The sequence below is a fragment of the Numida meleagris genome, chromosome 1 (assembly GCF_002078875.1).
Source record: "Numida meleagris isolate 19003 breed g44 Domestic line chromosome 1, NumMel1.0, whole genome shotgun sequence".
Lineage (NCBI taxonomy): Eukaryota > Metazoa > Chordata > Aves > Galliformes > Numididae > Numida > Numida meleagris.
Genome location: NC_034409.1, coordinates 158,774,304 through 158,793,894, shown reverse-complemented (window position 1 = coordinate 158,793,894; position 19,591 = coordinate 158,774,304). Strand labels below are relative to the sequence as shown.

The 19,591-nt window shown below is 35.3% G+C and overlaps 2 long non-coding RNA genes across 2 annotated transcripts in view; both read right to left on the bottom strand.

Moving 5' to 3' along the window:
• Positions 1–820, bottom strand: part of LOC110408709 — a 10,384-nt gene extending 9,564 nt beyond the window's left edge. The window contains exon 1 of the long non-coding RNA XR_002444511.1: positions 9–820. This is a non-coding gene — a long non-coding RNA (uncharacterized LOC110408709). The remainder of the gene's footprint in view (positions 1–8) is intronic.
• Positions 1,619–4,033, bottom strand: LOC110408715. The gene is made up of 2 exons (XR_002444512.1): positions 3,834–4,033; positions 1,619–3,083 (listed from the first exon to the last, which is right to left on the bottom strand). It is a non-coding gene; the product is annotated as an uncharacterized LOC110408715 (long non-coding RNA).

The following is a 19,591-nucleotide window of genomic DNA, read 5'->3' as shown; positions in this document are numbered from 1 at the left end:
AACTTTACCTCTAGAGTTATCAGATTTTCTTAATCAATTCAATTGTTTTCAACATCTATCCAGAAGGACAAAGCATAGCGATATAAGTATTACAAACACAAAACAGTATATGCAGTATATGATGAACTGCTACTTAGAAAAAAAAATATATTTTTCAACCTCATTTTTATTTTCTTAGTACAGGTAGACTGAAAAAGCTACTGTAAATTAAGTTAGGGTGTTAAAGGAATGACAGGTAAAATACCCTTTTTTACTGTGGAATTCTGAGGAGAAAGCATAATATTTATCATTTCTAGACAAACGCTCTTGCAAAAATGTTTATTTGTACCTTAAAGATATTAACAGTGCAGAGGAAGTTCATAATTTCTATTTTCTATAAAGCAGCCTGTGTGTTTTAAGTCTTCTACAGTACCAAATGATAGTGTTCTAAAGTCTGTGAAAGAGCTGAAGACAGTATGAGCATTCTGTGAAACTGCTGAAAAAAAGATCAAAAGGGTAAAGGAACTTCTTGCTTTTTTTTATCAGATATGGAAAAAAAAAAAACATATCTATATGGTGAAGGCATGTTTTTTAGTTCACGAATGCCACAAGCAGTTGGGAGGAGTCAAGGAAGATTCAAATATTACAGTTGGGAGGTCTTGATTCCTTTTCCTTTGGGATGAGATGCTAAAACAGCTTTTGTAACTATAAAATATTGACGTACAATAGGAACTCACGCCAAAAGCGAAAATGTAAATTGTTCTATAATTTTGTTGATGGGTTCAGTTACAGTAGAACTACCTTCTTGAAAACACACATACACGTTCCCGGGTTTCGGCACCACTTGAAAACACATTCACTCACACGTTCCCGGGTTTCGGCACCACTTGAAAGCACACTCACACACACACACAGACACACACACAATAGCAGCAAGAAAAGCTTTTTTTATTCAAAGGTATAGCACTACTTTTATAATACTTGTTATCCACTATTGCCGTCTAAAGCTTACTCCCTTAATGCTGATTGGATATTTTTGCTGAGGCATGTAGCAATGAAGCATGAAGCAGTATTTTCCATCTACTGACATATCAAAAGGTAGCTTATCGGATCATCTTAGTTTGCCATTTTCCCTGCGTCACGGGTACATTCTTTGGTCAACTTGTCCCTATTCCTTCGGGGAGGGGGCCTTTCTCGTTACACCTCATATCCTCGCAACCGCCTATTACAACACCTTCTTTATTTGTCAGAATGAAAGCTATGCTTCAGGAGTGAATCTACCAAGCACTGGAGTGATTTTCCTTGGTATTTCATATTTTAGTACTTTAGAACACATCCGGTTTTAACACCTTAAAATATATCTACTTGGTGTTCTAAATAATTTATTGTATTAGTTCATGTGGGATAACAGTATTAAGTTATAATTACCAAGCTTCAAATTTCTCAATAAAGAAGACACACATCAGTTATAATTTAGCCAATTTAACAGTACAATTGTATTAGTATGCTGGATATTTCAAATACCCTTGAGACCTACTGAATTTTTACCTGGTGTGGATCAAATATCTTCACAGGCTTCAGTGGAGCTAGTCAGTTTTTATGAACTAAGGATAAGACATAGAAACAAAGTACATTTCACTCATTTCTGAGACTTTTATTCAAGTTATAGTGTCTTGCACAATCTAAACATGTTAATAGTGCATGTCATTATACATTAATATTATTTTCAACATTGCTGCTTTAACAATGTTGCAGATCATACACTGAAAATAAACAAATGGACAAGAATGCAAAACTAAAATAAATATCCAATCTTGAATACAAATTGTTATTGCTTTTTACTTATTCATCTCTAAAATTCATCTGTTAGTTTTTCAAACTAAGAGAGTGATTAGAAAACATTCTAAGCCCTCCCTTGTTGATTCCAACTATTTTACAGTATATTCCCCCGCTCTTTTTATTTGTATCTTTTTATAAATTCCAGTTTGTATTGTACTAAATATCCAGTTCTGAACATTCTCAAACAATATCCAATCCTTCAACAAAGAGTGCTTGAAGAAAACATTTAAAGAACATTTTCTGCAAGCATATAGTTTATGCTTAAACTACCTCAGCTAGTGAATACACTCTAATAGGATGACTATGGTTAGTAACAGTTTGCAAGCAAATTAGCTAAATTAGTTAATATCAGATATGATTTTGAAATGAAAATTGATGCACTGTTGTCGTAGGCAGTTGTACTTATACACTTCAGTGTTGCTTTATACATCCAGTTTAGAGAAGTTGTACTACAGCTAAAGGACTCACCCATGTTGCTTAAATTTTTGGTAAATGCAGGTTGTGCTTCCCAGCTTCATAAGAGCTCTTCTATCAATTAAGGATCAGCAGAATGCTTTTCCCTAGTTTCTCTTTGCAAGTCTTGAACTATTCTTGCACTCTTCTAGTTTAATGTGTATAATTTACTCCTACGCATTTTGATCTGGATTTGTTATTTTGGGAATCAGTTCAAATTCCAGATTCAGCATTGAATGAGGCCCAAGGAGACATTTATAAATTTATAATTTATAGTTATAAATTAGTATACAGTTCCTGTGTAGGATAAAGTAAGAACAGGATTCTCATTAAAACAAACAAACAAACAAACAAACAAACAAAAACCAGATTTAGTCTTTCATCTATTGATACAATGTTCACTTTGATGGAAAACACAATTTTACATAATCTTTAGTGTTAATTCCATAGTCACTAACCTAATCACTCTAAAAGGAACTTAAATCCTTTGACATATAAACCATTAATTAAAGAAAACAAAATCAGTTACAGAGAAAAATCTATCTCCTCTGAGATCTAAATAAACTTAAATATGTAATTGATTAGTCAATATTAGATATGAAAAAGAAATAAAACACACTCATGAAAGATGTTGAAATAAGTGAGGTTCTCCGGAAAGTCAATTCTAGCAGTTTAGCTTGAACTAGAGAGGAGAAGGCTCTTCTAGAGAAGAGAAGGCTCAGAAGAGTCTTTTCAATGTGTACAAATATCTGAATGGAGATAACAAAAAACCGAGGCCTCTGGCTCTTTCAGGATTTTCTCCGTGGTGTGTACTGAAAGGACAAGAGGCAATGGATCAAAGATGAAAAACTGTACATTCCATCTGAACACAAGAAAATATTTATTTATTCATTTTCTTAACTGTGAGAGTGATCAAACACTGGCACAGGATGCCTAGAAAGGCTTTGAAGTCTCCAGCCTTGGAGATATTCTAAACCTAACTGCACACAGAACTGGACAACCTGTTCTACCTGACCTAAATTTGTGATCCTGTCAGTGCTCCCTTCAAACCTCAGTGATTTTATGTTCCTCTGTGATTCAGTAACTCTGTTATTCTGTGATGAATTATTAAATGAATTCTGATCTTAACATAAATCAGACTTCAAAAAACTCAAAACTGTTACCTAATAATCATCTAGTCATATATACTTGAATACTTTTTTTTTTTGCAGTTGTATTTTTTTAAGGCTGTGATACATTTTTTCCTGTTATTTTCATAGACTTTATTTCAGAGATCTGAAGCCAATAAATTTCATTTTCCTTTTAAATATTGCGTTGGTTCTTATGTCCTTACATGAAGAACAAAAAGTGTGCTAACATGTACCCCATATGACTATAAATATCTGCCATCCTTATGTTAAAATGAAAGTCTTTCTAGACTAAATACCCTTAAAAAGGATGATTTTCATTTGCCTAGTATCCCAAAGTAACCATGTGTAAAGCAAACAAAAGCAATGACAGAGCCCCTGTTTGAGATACGAGTGCTATACAGCAAGATGTCAAAGAAAGAAGAATTAACTCACCCCTCCCAGCAACAGTTTGGGAAAAAGGTTAGCTGAGGAATGCAGTCTTCTCCAGTTCAAACTCTGGCATGCAGGAAAAGGATGGGGGGGGGGGGAAACTGTTCAGACTCTGAGTGCATAGGCGCTTCTGGAAGCACAGCCGGAAGTACCACTGAGGAAAGAGAGAGGAAGGCTGGATCAGGGCTCTCCCACTGCAGGCATTCAAGTGCTCAAGTACTGGTTCAGGTTGTGACCTGGCAATTCCACTGCACCATGATCTATTTCTCTCATCAATCCATTCCTCTAATCATTAAAGAAACAATGGTGCTGAATTCTGATTTTGCCCAGAATACAAGAAGAAAATTCTCTGCTTAACAGAACATTCAACAACAACTCAACATTCACAGACATATATGCTCACAAACCTTAATTCTATAGAAATGGTCATAGAGCTTATTCAGGATAACAAACTCAAAACAAATATTCACAGAGTACAATCCTTGTCATGGTGATGACTTAGATCTCGGAGATTAAGAAAATGAGAAACTGGTTCTTCAAATAATCTTGTTCTTTACTTACTTTTTCAGTTCTCAGGGCTTTGCACTTCATCTGCACCAGGAATCCATACTGACATACATACAGTATAAGTGATTCACTGTTTGTATAAGCTACACCACTATATCATTGTGAGAGCTGATATCTCCCTTTGATGCAATTCAGAATTTGTTGATGAGCTAGTAACATGATGCCAAAGCAGTAGATTAAAGTAATAAATGCATTAGAGTGTACTCTGAGACTGATGGATGACCTTTTGTTTAAAGTGGCAATCATTTTATTTCTATTACAAGATCTGAATTGTTATGTCTTTATTTCTTTACATTGGCTAAATAGCTGCTTATACTGAAATACTACAGTGATTTTCAGTAGGAGTTATTTCCCCAAAAGACTGCACAAAGTAATGTTACCTCTTTTCCTCTCAGATGACAGAAAGGACACAATTCTTGCTGCCCAATCTAGTCAGTATGAAAAGATGAAATCTCAAAACTTTTTATGTTGAATTATATGACATATATTTTCCTTACTTTAACTATCACTTTAAACTCCAATAGAACTATGTCTTCATCATTTCATTTTGAGATCCAAAACATTTTCTCATTTGGAGCAAAAGTGTTCTTTAGAGGTTAATAGGTGGCATCATATGATACAGAATGCTTGTGTCCCCAAAAGGATATATTTCATTCATTCTGTTAATGGAAATTGTTTTTATATCTATTCACAGGAGTTAAAGCACTTGTCTTAGACTACAAGAAGACCACTGACTGTTGCATGCAGAGATGAATAAAGAACGATGTGAAGCAATATGAGTTTAGGGATTAAAAGAAATTATTAGCTATTTGTATATTGAGAGAAGTACAGAGAAAAAAAACACACAAAAACAAAGAAAGAAAAATCAAGTATACAAAAGAACAAGGTTAGATGAAAGTTTTAAAAGGCAAGATAAAATGGAAGAAATTACCAACACTACTTAATATTCCAGAGGTAACTCCATTCACACTGGAAAGACTGTGCAATGAGGGAGAATCACTGGGAAACAAGGTAGTGTGACTACCAGACTTTAAACTCAAAACAAAATCACAGAATTAGATGAGTGCTCTGGAAAAGAAATCAAAAACCAAAACCAAGAGAAAAAAAAAATCAGAGAAAAAAACCCACAGTTTTTGAAATATGCTTAGTCCATCAAAACACTTAGGAGCAGATAATCATATTGACAAAGGTTATTCTACCCATCTACTCTGTATTTTTGAGACCTTGCCAGATTACCATATCTAGCTCTGGAGATCCCAGCATAAGAAAGACACAGATTTTCTTATGGATCCAGATGAGGGCCACAAAGATGATCTGAGGGGCTGGAGCACCTTTCCTGTGAATACAGATATTGAAAGCTGGGGTTGTGCAGCATAGAAAAGAGAAGGCTCTGAGGAGATCTTAAGGAGACCTTCCAGTAGTTAGAGCGTACCTATAGGAAAGATGGAGTGGCATTCTCTATCAGGGAGTATAGTGATAGCACAAAGTTTAACAGTTTAAAATTAAAATAGAGTGGGATTAGATTAGACATAAAGAAATAATTCTCTACTTTGGGGGTGGTGAAGTTCGGGTCGACTAGAGAAGTTGTGGATGCTCCTTCCCTAGGAGTTTTAAAAGTCAGATTGGATGACGCTTTGGGCAGCCTGATCTACTGAGAGATGTTCTTGCTCAGAGCAGGTGAACTGAGCTAGATAATGTTTTCAGAGTCTTTTCCAACCCAAATTATTCTATGATTTGATACTTCAATGGAAAAAGAGGTTGCAAAAATTAATATAAATGGACAACATATGAAGGGTAATTTGTGCCAAGTTAGAACAGAGTTTTGATGTCGGCCATCTCTGAAGCTTAGAAGTCAGTAGTCTATTCTACAATCCAGATGTTATTACTCTTTAAATAAAGAAAAAAACAGCTCCCATCTATATATCTATGAGATCATATATAACATATGTGTGTTTGTACCTCAAATCATATTTCCATGAGAGTATCATCACCTGCTCCATTTGTTTGAACTCCCATCTTTCTAGGATGCTCGAATATGGCAACAATTTTAACAAAATTCAAGGAGTGATTTAGAAAACTCATGGATTATATTCTTTACCAGAATTGGAAGAAAAAAAAAGTATTAAATAGACTTAAAGTTCCATGAGACTAATTGCATTTTTCTGCTCCAAAAAGTTCAATGAGTTATAGAGTTCATTAAAAAAAAAGAAAAAAAAAAATGAAGATGAGAAGTATGCCTAAAAGTCTAGTGTCAGATTTAATGGAGAATAAATAAATCTTCCTTTTTCCACTCTCATTCATTCTCACCTCTAGGCTAGATCAGCTACAGTGCTTCAGTGTAGGTAATCTCTTAATTGCTATAATTAAGCTAAGTCAAAAATGTTAACAGCCTAATAAATTCTTGTTAACTTTAAATGTAGAAAAGACAGGTCATCACTGCCTTTTAGGTATCAAATATAAGGTTATACTTCGGTAATCAAGGTTTAAAAATAAACACGAAACATAGTTTAGCTATACCTGATTTAACATTCACAGAACAACAAAGGAGCACAGAATTAGTGACGCTGTAAGTGACTGCTAGAGATTGTCTAGTCCAATGCACCCCTGTATTAAGGAAGGTCAGGTAGGACAGATTGTCCAGAATGATGTTCAGAGGTTTGGAATCCCCAAAGCTGAAAACTCCACAGCCTCTTTGAGCAACATGTGGTAGTGTCTGATCATACTCACAGTTAACAACAACAAAAGAAGACAAGCAAACAAGCAGAACAGCCTTCTTCATTTTTTTCCTTCAGATATTCGTGCACATTTATAAGATATTCCTGATTTTTCTTGTTTGTATACTAAATAGTCTTATGTCTTCAAACCTTTCCTCATAGAAGATATTCTCCAGTGTGATAATTTCAGTGGCCCTTTGTTACTCACTCTCCAGTGTAGAGCCATAGAATCATTAAGGTTGGAAATGATCACTAAGATCATCTAGTCCAACCATCAACTCATCATCACCATGACCACTAAACCACATCCCTGCTCTTTTCTTGACAATCTCCAGGGACAATGACTCCACCATTTCCCTGGACAGCTTGTTCCAGTGTACTGCTACTCTTTCTGAAAGTAAAATTTTCCTAATGTTCAACCTGAATCTTCCCTGGCACAGCACAAGACCATTACTTCTCATCCTATCACTAGTTACTAGGGAGAAGAGGCCAACACCCACCTCACTACAACCTCCTTCCATATAGTTGTAGAGGGTGATAAGGTCTTTCCTGGGCCTCCTCTTCTCCTGACTAAACAATCTCAATCCCTCAGCTGCTCCTCATAGACTCTTCACCAGCTTTTTGGACATGCTTCAGGGCCTCAATGTCTTCCTTATAGCGAAAGGCCCAAAACTGAACACTGTACTTGAGCTGCAGCCTCACAAGTGCTGAGCAGAGAGGAGCAATCTCTTCCCTAGTCCTGCTGACTACAATATTTCTGATACAAGTCAGGATGCCATTGGCCTTTTTGGCCACCTGGGTACACTGCTGACATATGTTCAGGTGGCTGTCAACTAACGTCCCCACATCATTTTCTCCATACAGCATTCCAGCCACTCTGCACCAAGTCTGTAGTGTTGCATGGGATTGTTGTGAAAAAAAGTGCAGAACCCTGGATCTACAAACTTTCTGAGGGTGCACTCAATCCCCTCATCCAGATAATCAGTAAAGATAATAAACAGGGCCACTCATATTCTCATGTCAGGGAACCCAGAACTAGACACAGTACCTTAACTGTTACCAGTGCTGAGTGAAGGGGAAAAGGGGAAATGTGACTTCCTTCATCTTGCTGGCAATGCTCCCCTTGCACCACGGGAGGCTGGTGGATTTCTGAACTACTAGGACAGAGTGCTGGTATATGGTGAGCTTAAGAAAGACAAGGATCCCCAGATTTCTCTGTGCAGAGCTCCTTCCTAGCCATTTGGTCCCCAGCTTTTAGTGATGTGAAGGATTATTTCTCCTCAGGTGCATATTTTTAAATTAATTATCAAATTATTAAAAACTGTGTAAATTGGCTTGGAAGGTGAATTAAAGAATCATAGAATGGTTTGGTTGGAAGGGACATTTAAGATCATCTAGTCCCAACTCCCCTGATATAGACAGGAGCACCTCCCTCTAGACCAGGTTGCTCAAAGCCCCATCCAGCCTGGCCTCGAATGCTTCCAGGGAGTGCATTCACAGCCTCACTGGACAACCTACTCCAGTGTCTCAGCACTCTCACAAGAAAGAATTTCTTCCTAATACCTAGTCTAAATCTACCCTTCTCTAGTTTAAAACCATTTCCCCTCATCCTCTTGCTACATGCCCTCATAAAATGTTTCTCCCCATCTTTTCTGTAGGCCTCCTACAGGTACTGAAAGGCTGCTATAAGGTCTCCTCAGAACCTTCTCTTCTCCAGGCTGAAGAGCCCCACCTCTCTCAGCCTGTCCTCATAGAGGAGGTCCTCCAGCCCTCTGATCATCTTTGTGGCCTTCCTCTGGACCCGCTCCAACAGCTCGATGACCTTATTGTGTTGAAGAACAGTACAAACTTGATCCTGAGTGTCAAAGTCAGAAAACCCTAAATGGTCATTGTTTGCTCATTACTTACAAAATATGCATACATGTCGTGGTTTTATGATCTTTGTTATTGGTATTCCACATCATAATATCATCTACTGTAACGGGAGTTAAAGAGTTAATGCTCCAGTTCCGTGGATTGTCAATAGTTCCAAATATAGGTTTTTTTTCAGAATAGAATAAGAACTACAAATCCTGGAAGACTTCACTGTTCTGTTTCTGTATTCCATTTAGAGAGAAAGATAAAACTGATTAGGAGTCACAAGACTGTGCCTTCTTTTTCTGCTCATCTTCACGGTGCATTATTATTTTATTACCTGTCTTATAATTTTGTTAATTCTGTGACTTTTTTCTTTTTTTTCAATTCTTGTGGCTGATAATATTGTCACACGATCTTTTAATTTTCTATTCGTTTCTTGGCTTTCTGATGATAACAAATATAAGCCCAGGCTTTTGAAAAACCTTGGAATATTTTAATAAGAAACTGAGAAATAGTTTGTCATGATATATAAATGTTTACATTACAACAAAACCTTATAACTTCCAAGGACAAGGATTGAATTTAACAATAAGAATGTCTTTTCTTTCCAGAAAGTGCATATTATTTTAAATGCATTTCATACAACATTTTCAAAAAAGTACTCTGCATTCAGCTATCTAGTTGAAACTAAAATTTTAGAATTCCATGCTACTTTTTGTCTGTAATGTATGAATTTTTTTCACCAGAAATGTATCATATTTGAAATCAAGTTAAAAAAAATAAATGTAGTTTCATCTTCACACATTCTTTTTTTTCTTATAAAGGACAGGAAAAGGGATGACACTTACAAAAACATGAATTCTAAATGAGACCTGGAAGTAGACAAGATTTGTATGTCCCTTCTATGTGTAGTATTCTGAGAATGTGAAATTGTGGTCAGCTAAGTTAAAAAGATTACTACTCTGCTGCAGTGCAATAATTTTTCTCATGCATTTTATAGCACACATATAAGATTTTATAATTCTAAACTTTCAGATGCTTGGAATTAAGAAAATAGAAACATATTTAAAAGAAGTGGAATAAAAGAAAAACTGGAAGAAGGGAAAAGAAGATTCTTGTTTAGAAGATTGTTCTGAAATGACAAAATCATCCTGCAACCTGCTCCCTACTCCAATGTGTTCTTTGTTTGTTTTTTCTTTTGTTTGTTTTCCTTCTGATTTTGAAGAGTGATAACTACTGCAGAGGAAAAACAAATCCTACACCACCAGAAATTAGTTTCTTTCATATTTCATTTTTGCTATGTTGAAATTTCAGCACTCCTTTTCTGGTTCAGTTTGTCAGGTTATAATTAGCCAGATGTAAAGAGATTGCTACCAGAATGTGCAGAGCATAAGAATATAAAACAATTACTAATAGGCAACTGTGAACAAAACACAGCTAGGATTTGATTGAGTATGCATTAGTGTACTCACGTTTCCTTACAAGGTACTCCAAAGCCCATTTGTTGGCCAGGCCACAGGTACCAAAAATGATTTCTCACTCTTGTTGGTTTGTCATCTTCCTCCATCTGTCACAACTGTGATGACACTGGTGACTTGGCTTGGAAACTCAGCTAGATTCCACTTAACACCCTTTTTTTTTTTTTTATTAATCTTTCTTTTTGGTTTATATACTTTTCTACATGAGTGTTTCTTCATCTTGAACCCTGGAGCTAATGACAATCTCTGTGTCAACAGTCCTCTCTCTGTCCATAATTTTACATTTCTTATCCTTCTCCACTCTTTCCCACAATCTTCTCTGAGAACTTTTCAATCTTCTCAGAAGTCAGAGTCAAAGTAATGTTGCTGAGCTGTATCCAAGATGGGCCTTGCACCCTCTGAGCTCAGGTAACTGAACCTCAAGGGCAGAGCAATTACAGCACGAGGTGCAGACAGAGGGCTAGTGTGGTGTCCAGGAAACAGAAAACATAAAATCCATCCTATGTACCTATACGTGCACGTTTGTATTTATGCAGAGTAGATAGTTTTGCATAACATATTTATGCAAAGTAGTAATTTCTCAAGCAAAAAATTGAACTTTCTTATAGACAAGTTTCTCTGTTGCTTGTGCAAATAGGAAGTGATGGTAGGACAAAATGAGGTCAATCTACCAATTTATGAAGGAGTCCTACGCAAGATCTTACTACAATACATCTATTAGATTGTGCACCACTGCTCTGAATTAGTTCCTACAACTGGGATGAATCTAGGGAAGTCTGAGGTGAAGAAAATATTCTGAAAAGATTTTACAGATCAGTATCCTAATTTTTCCTCCATATCAGCTTTTCTCCTGCTATTATCATGTATCTGAGAATTTTATTTGAAAATTTGAAAAGAACTCATAACTAAACAGACGCCAGAGTATCATAGGATCCTCTAGAGGACAATTCAGAACATTTGCCTAAATTAACAAGCATTAAATATAAATACCTTTTAAATCATTTTCCTTCACTGGATGGAATTTGTAGTTTTTGGAAAGGAGTCAACACTGAGATGCGCAGCTTTTTTCACTTCCAGATGACCATATTCACACTCAAATGTGGCCATATATTTCACCGTTTTATTATTTCAGGTTAGTCCAAGATTTAACAATGGCAGTTAATATTTTTTGGTGGCTGTCTTAATTTTGTTGAGGAGGGAAAGAGAATCAAAAGGGAAGGACATTTTCTAGGCATCAGTTGGAATTGTGAAGGTTCTATATGTATACTCAAAATATGGTATATTCATCCAGTTGAAGATATATTTATAATCTTACAAGACTTTTCTATTTTTTCTCCTAAGTCAGACGATTTACCCCATTTTTACTACTAAAAATGACAAGTGAATCAAATTCTGCATTAATAACTTTGACATTGCTTTACTTCACAAACATTACATCCATGCACAAGAAAACAATGAACATAAACAACTCTTTTAAAAACATTTATAACATTCAAAAAAAACTTTTTGATAACTTATGAAATCCCTAGTGTATTTCAAAGTGTATCTGGATTATTATCATTGCTTTCAATTATATTTGAAAGGCTTTCTCATGATTTTTGTGCTTCTATTATTATCTTAAAAAAATATATCTACAAACCATAGAAATTAGGATTATTCCCAAGGCCTTAAATACATTTTTTGATCCTTCTGGAATATTTCCCAAAAACTCAAAACAAAAAATAGGGCATCTACTCAAGATACTCCTCTCTAGATTTATACAAAAATTGTCTTTTGATCACTTGTGAAGAAAAAGGTTGATTTCTTCCAACTTCAATACAAAACAATGTTATGAAGTATAATCTAACTGAAGGATGTATAGAAAAACTCACAGTACCTTTGGAAATAGATGAACAGTTTTCTGTTCTGTTACATTCATTTGTGACATTTAAAGTGAAACAATGTCTCCTTTGGTAATCTCAGAAAAATTGAGTTTTGAAAGATGGTGACGATTGCCGCAGCTTCATAATTTATTCCCACTTAGAGATATACTTTTTCCTTGCAGATGTAGGGTGATTCTTTGAGATATATACAGTTTCTATTCAAATAACACAAACAATATTGAAATAAAGTATGTCTGTTGTAGATTGAAAAAGAGCATATCCTTTTGAATCCAAATGAGACTACTTACAATTTTGCAGTCATAAATCCTTATGTGAGAAACTAAAAACTATATTACATTCCTGGCATATTTTTATATGTGAAGCTCTCTTTTGTCTGACAAATCTAAATTTCTGGCAACCATATATCTCATTGAGGTTCTAGGACGTATACATGGTAATATTTGTCCATCAGTAGTAATACTGTTTTAGATACTTTTTCCAGTGCTCATTTAGCTGCTGGATTTAGTGTACATGGATATTGTTCAAATAAACATTTTAAATACTACATTGAATTTTTTTGCTTCAAGCAGGGCAATATTTTGTATTAGAAAGAAATTAGTAAGAAATTTCCTGAGAGAACATATATTCTAAGAATTAAAATCACATTTCACTACCCCAGCTTCCAGAAGATTAAAGAAAAGAGGCAATGGAATTCACACACAGCTTAATTCAAGGACAGGCAATAGAGTTTTAGTACAGATTTCTTTTTCTTTTTGATACTATAGAACATATTGTTATTATATATACTGTACATACTGTACCTAAATATATAGATATTCATGTACATATTTTGATAATTCAGTACATACTGTAGATCTGTTACCATATTTCAAGATAAGGAATGTAAAAGATGATTCTAACATTTCTGGTGTTCTGTTTATTTCTTTTCTTAGACTAATCTCTATGTATTTTCATTGATCTCCTCTTCTCCACGTTTCTTAATGTACATAGGTTCTTCTATGTGATCCTTGCCCATTCATATTGCTCATGTGAGCCATAATCAGCATCACACATTAGTGTCATAGAAAGCACAGGAGCTGGTAGTCAGTTTGGAATGACACTTTGGTCAGTCTTCCACGATTTCACAGAAAAGGAATTTCACATCTCTAGCAACAAAGACTGGTGTCAGATCCTCAAAGAAAGGACACTTTTTAAGATATTGTGCTCAATGTGTCCTTGCATATTGACGTATATATGTTCTCTCCTTCTCTCTATATAACTTGTATAAGAAGTCTGTTAATGTTATCATAGTTTTCTCCAGCTGTAATTATTCAAATCAGTTTTTATTAATTTTATTAATTGCTCAGAGAAATTTAAGTTAGTAAACATTTTTTTTTACTCATTTTTTCCCTTTGGTCTTATTAATATGGACACACAGAATACACAGAAACACAGAATTGTAGGGGTTGGAAGGGACCTCCAGAGATCATGAAGTCCAATCCCCCCTGCCAAAGCAGACTCCCTATAGCAGGTAAATATCAGATCTTCATATCTTAAGTAAAAAATTACAAGAGATGTAAAAATAAAGAAAAATAGAATCAAATAATATCTTGAGTGGGAAGGGATTCACAAGGGTCATCACGTCCAAATCTTGGTTTTAGACAGGATCACCCCAAAATCACCCCTATTTCTAAGAGCTTTGTCCAAATGCTTTTTGAACTCTGGCAGCTTGGGCCATGATCCCTGCCATGGGGAGCCTATTCCAGTGTGGTTACCCTCTGGTGAAGAATCTTTTATTGATATCCACTCTGACACTCTCACACTATTCCTTTGGGTTCTGTCACCAGAGAGAGGAGATTAGTGTCTGCCCCTCTGTTCCCCTCATGAATAGTTGTAGGCATCCACAAGGTCTCCCCTCTGTCTCCTCTTTTCTAGGATGAACAATGCAAGTGATTTCAGCTGTTCCTCATCTCTTTTGCCCTCTAGACCTTTCACCACCTTTGTAGTCTTCCTTTGGACTCTCTCAAGTACTTTTATGTCTTTCTTATATTGTGATGCTCAAAACTGCACACAGCGCTCAAGGTGAGGCCACGTCAACACGGAACAGAGTAGGACAATTTCTTCCCTTGACTGGCTGGCAGTGTTGTGCCTTATGTGCCTAAGGGTGCAGTCGATTGTTTTGGGTGCTTGGGAAGGCTGTTGACTCATATTCAACTTGCTGTCAACCAGAATCCATATATCCCTTTCTGCAGGGCTGCTCTCCAGCCTCTCATCCCGCTGTCTGTACTGGGCGATTTGTATCCAGTCTGCAACAAGAGTTGCCTCATCCCAGGTCCAGAATCCAGCATATGATCTTGTTAATTTAATGCAGTTCTACAGCATTCTAATTTGTCAAGGTCTCTCTGTGCTGGGTAACTTCAAAAAAAAAAGGGCATTATATTTGAAAGATTACAATAATTTTGTGATTTTACAGTTGTTGAATACTTTAATGTGAACACTAAACTTTTTCATTAATGTATAAAGTTATTTTTATGAAAAAAAGTATTTAATGATTAGTCTCTTTGTTACCTAAAAAGCATGTTACAAAGTTGGAAGTTTTTCAGATATTTTCCAAATGAAAAATAGTTGAGAATTTTCAGAACTAAAAATTGATTTATAATTAGTGGCTTTCACATAACTTAATCTGACATTATTTTTGCCTGCATCCCAACTTCGCTGTTGTTTCATTTTCACATAGTCGCTTTGAAGGTTTTTTACATCTCTTAATGTACACATATCACTGCTACACATGTACAGTCAGTTAGTAATCCTGCGATCTGTGTAAAATAATCCTGTTCTATATTCTCTGCATCTATGTTTGCAATCAAAAACTGTAACTGTGAAAAAGGATTTCACAGTGCTGCAAAGAAGCATCATGAATTATTTCCAGTAAATGAAATTTTATAACACTCCTCAATCTTTCATAAACTGTATTTTCCTTTTTCAATATTTTATCCAGAGACTTAAAGCAGTATAAACCAGGGAAATCTCCTAAATTCCTGAAAGATTTGTAAGAGTACATGAAGAAATAGTTCTTATGGTAGTTTTTGCATGAAATGAAATTGTAAGACTATTGATATCCTATGTGCATTTAATATTGAAAAGGAAACTATCAAGATTTTCTAAAATGCTCAACTGTTATTCTGCATTAAGGTTGCTGTAAGTTAATAGGAACTACTGAAGACTTATCTCATACTCATTCATTGACCTGATATTTTCATTCTCATTACTTCTGCAAACACAAAACCAATTATACAATAATATGTAAAATGTATGAGAGTTAAAATGTATGTCACAGTTAAAGGAAAAGAATGTTTCCTCAGAAGGGCTTCTGCATCTAGCAGAGAGCAGTGGAAAACTTTAAAAACTCCAGAGAAGAAATCCAAGAAAAATTGTCCAAGTCCCTGAATGCCAAGTTAACAGTGAAGGACACTGCTTGAAATGAGCCAATGGTGTGAGCTTGCTATCCAGAAGGCCAACTGTATCCTGGGCTGCATCAAAAGAGGGGTGGCCAGCATGGAGAAGAAGTGATGGTCCACTTCTACTCTGACTTCGTGAGGCCTCATCTGCATTACTGCATCCAGGCCTGGAGTTCCCAGCACAAGAAAGATGTGGAGCTGTTAGAATGGGTCCAGAGGAGGGCCATGAGGATAATCAGAGGGCTGGAGGACCTCTCTTGTGAAGAAAGGCTGAGAGAGCTAGATTGTTCAGCTTGGAGAAGAAAAAGCTCTGGGGAGACCTCACTGTCACCTTCAGTACTTGAGGGGAGCTTGTAATCAAGAAGACGACAGACTTTTCATATGGGTAGATAGTGCTAGGACAAGAGGGAATGGTTTTAAACTAAAAGAGGGTAAATTTACATTGGCTATTAGGAGGAAATTCTTTGTTCAGAGGGTTTTGAGTGCTGGAACAAGTTGCTTAGAAAAGTTGTGGATGTCCCACACCTAGAAGAATTCAAAGTGAGGCTGGATGTGGCTCTGAGGAGCCTGATCTAGTGGGCAGAATTCTGCCAATAGCAGGGAAGTTAGAACTAGTTGATCTTTAATGTCTTTTTCTATGATTCTATGACCAAGAGAGTTATATTTATGGAGGTGATTTAAGGGAACACTAAAATGTGACTATGTTGCAATTGTATACATAGATAAAACAAAAATAGAAGAATGAAAAGAAGTTGTTCCATAACACTAAAGAAATGGCAGAGCAGTACTCACCTTTTTGAAGGAACAAGTACAAGAAATTACACATTCATTTTTTTTTTTTCCAAAATTGCATAAGATCAATTTAACTTTGTAAAGAATTGTAAGGACAACAATGGAAAATTCCAGTCTTTAGAATGATATTTGTCAGAAATAGATCTTTTACGAAAATTTGTTGAAGTTTTCATTGCTGTTGTAGTTGATGATTTTGTTTTTAATAGAGGTTTGCGCGGTATTTAAATATATATACATATATATTTAATTTCTGTTTTCCTCATAATTGAAAGACATTTTTTTTTACCCAACAGTTTTTGGAAGCAGAGCATTGACAGTAGTAGGAATACATTATTTAAATACATCAGTTCAGCTTTTAATGGGAAGGATTTTAAAATATTTGGAAGTGTTTTTGTCAGAAAACAGGTGATGTGAATTTGATGTCAAGAACATAGTCTATACTGAACAAAGACTCTTTGAAAAAAAGATAAAAAAATCACTTATAAATATTAATAGTAAGGCAGATTCCACTGTGCTGTTTCTACACTGGAATATAAATACTTTCCATTCCAGATGATCATGTAATCCTGCAAGGCTATCCTGAGAGGATTCATTTGATAACACCTGACAGAGATACAATATTTGAATGAATTACCGGTTGGTATTTTCCATTTGGAGAAATAATTATTAGCATTATTATTACTATCATTATTGTAAAACATTTGAGGACACTTATTCAGAAACAAATTCAATATAGAGATAAAAATCAGACTGCTTTAGTGTAGTTGTGTATACACATCTTATTCAGTACCCATAGGGGAAATAAATCTTTCAAACATCAAAATGCTAACATCTCAGTTACAGACATTCTCAAAACTTCCATTGAGACACACACACACACACACACACACACACACACACACAAGTGTAAAGAAGCCATGAAAACCAGAATCTAAGAGCCAAATCTTCTACTGAAACAGGAGCAATCACCTCCTGATTTTGGCTGAGATCTGTGAGAGACTATTTCCAAGAAGGATTCTTCATATGTTTTCATCTTCATCTCCCTCCAGGTTCTTCCTTACTCAGAGCCAATTAAGCTTCTCACTTAACTAGGCACATCCTGGTCTTATTATATTTGTAATGATCCCCATGGTTTTCTGAAGAGACTTTATTGCCAAGAATTACAGGGTAGCTGTGTTATTACATTCTACCACATTTAAAACCTGAGTTATGTGTTTTATTTATTTCAATTTTCTTTTTTGTTTGTTTTCCAAATATTTGTAAATATATTCTCCTGGAAAATACAAGAAAACATGAAAATTAAAAAAGTTTTCAATCATGTTGCTCTTGTTCAATGAATAATTGAGTATAAAATATCAGAAATATCTAATTTGGATTTTAGCAATTAAACCAAAACTTTAGCCTTCATTTTTATTTCTATACTTTTTTTTTTTTTTTTTTTTTTTTTTTTTTTTGGTAACAGTTTGTGAAGACTGTCTCGAATCATCTAACATATGAGCTTGTAGAATAATATAGGACAATTTAAAATTATTTTACAACAATATTACTGACCATTTAGAAAGATTGGATGATATCATGTCCTAACTGCTGACTCAGAAAGTATTTATCTTCTGGTAATACAAATACTAGTTTAATCATGCACTTATTGAAATGAATGGTGGCTTCTTCACACATCAGAGAAAAAGATATGCCAGACCTCTATCCAACAGTTGTTGGAAATGATTGAAGTACTTATCATCTGAAATATCAACTTTATCATAATATGCATGGTTTTAAACTAAAAATGTTAAGCTTATCAATTTTCCTGAAGTACACAGGAGGAAGATAAATTCTATGACAAACTGTAAATAGTAAATAAGTGATGTCAACTACTTGCTTGCATTCCTTCACAAAACTGACACTTCAAGACTTGAAGATTGGTATAAAGAAATAGAACAAAAAGGATTTAAAAGGAGATTTCTGCTGAAAAAAAAAATAGAACACTAGCCTTTTTTCAAAAACCATTGAAAACATTCTAGAAAATAAGTTAAATTTTCTATGTACATAAATAGCTTTATAATGAGATGATTCTACACGATATTCCATTGCTAGGAAACATTGCAAATTACAGAAACTACATACATTTGGTGTCATGGTTTTATGATTTTCGGTTATTGGTATCCCACATCATAACATCATGTAGTGGATGTACCTAGTTCTCAGAAGAGAAGGACTACTACAGTCCCCACGGTACTTTGCTCCTGTTACCATTTTCCAGCCGGAGGGAAAAGATAAAAGCTCGCAGTATAAAAACTTGCAGATCACGAGACCTCGTCCCTTTTTCCGCCGTCTCTTGTCTTGGCAGCACCTCACTCTCCAGCTGTCTTATCGTCAGTAGTAGAGTAAGGCCTACCTTGATTTTGGGACATTCTCTCTCTCTGTATTGGATTTATCAGTTTAAATTGTAATTATATTGTATTATAGTGTGTTGTTTTGCATTCCGATATTTTATTTAGTAAATTAGTTTGTTTCTCCTCAGATTGTTGCCGCTGTTCTTTGCTCTCAGGGCCATCTCCCTACCCTTTTCCCCTTTCCCCTTTTCCCGGGACGTGGGCCCTTGGGTCCCCCATCCCCTTTGTCACGGAATCGGGCCTAACGCCTGTAAACCGTTGACATTTGGGAATATACTTTAGAAATTTCTTATCCAAGCAACTTTTGAAAAATGAAGTCAAGATTTTGGTCTGCTGTAGAACATTAAATATTGTATCAGAAGTATAAAGCAGAGTAAATTATGTTAGAAGACTTGAATGATGTTAAAAAAATGGAAAAAAAAAAAAGCAAAAAAGCCCATAAACCAGTGAAATAATAAAAGCAAAGGTAGAACATATTGATTCAAATTCATTATTTATTAATAGCAAGATTTTTGAGTCATGAGATGTGCACCCCATAAGACAGTGAAAAAAAAAAATCAAAATCCCAAAGCTACAGATCAGTTCAATACTTCATGACATACTCTGCTCTCTTACAGGATCTTTTATGAATCACTGAAGGAGA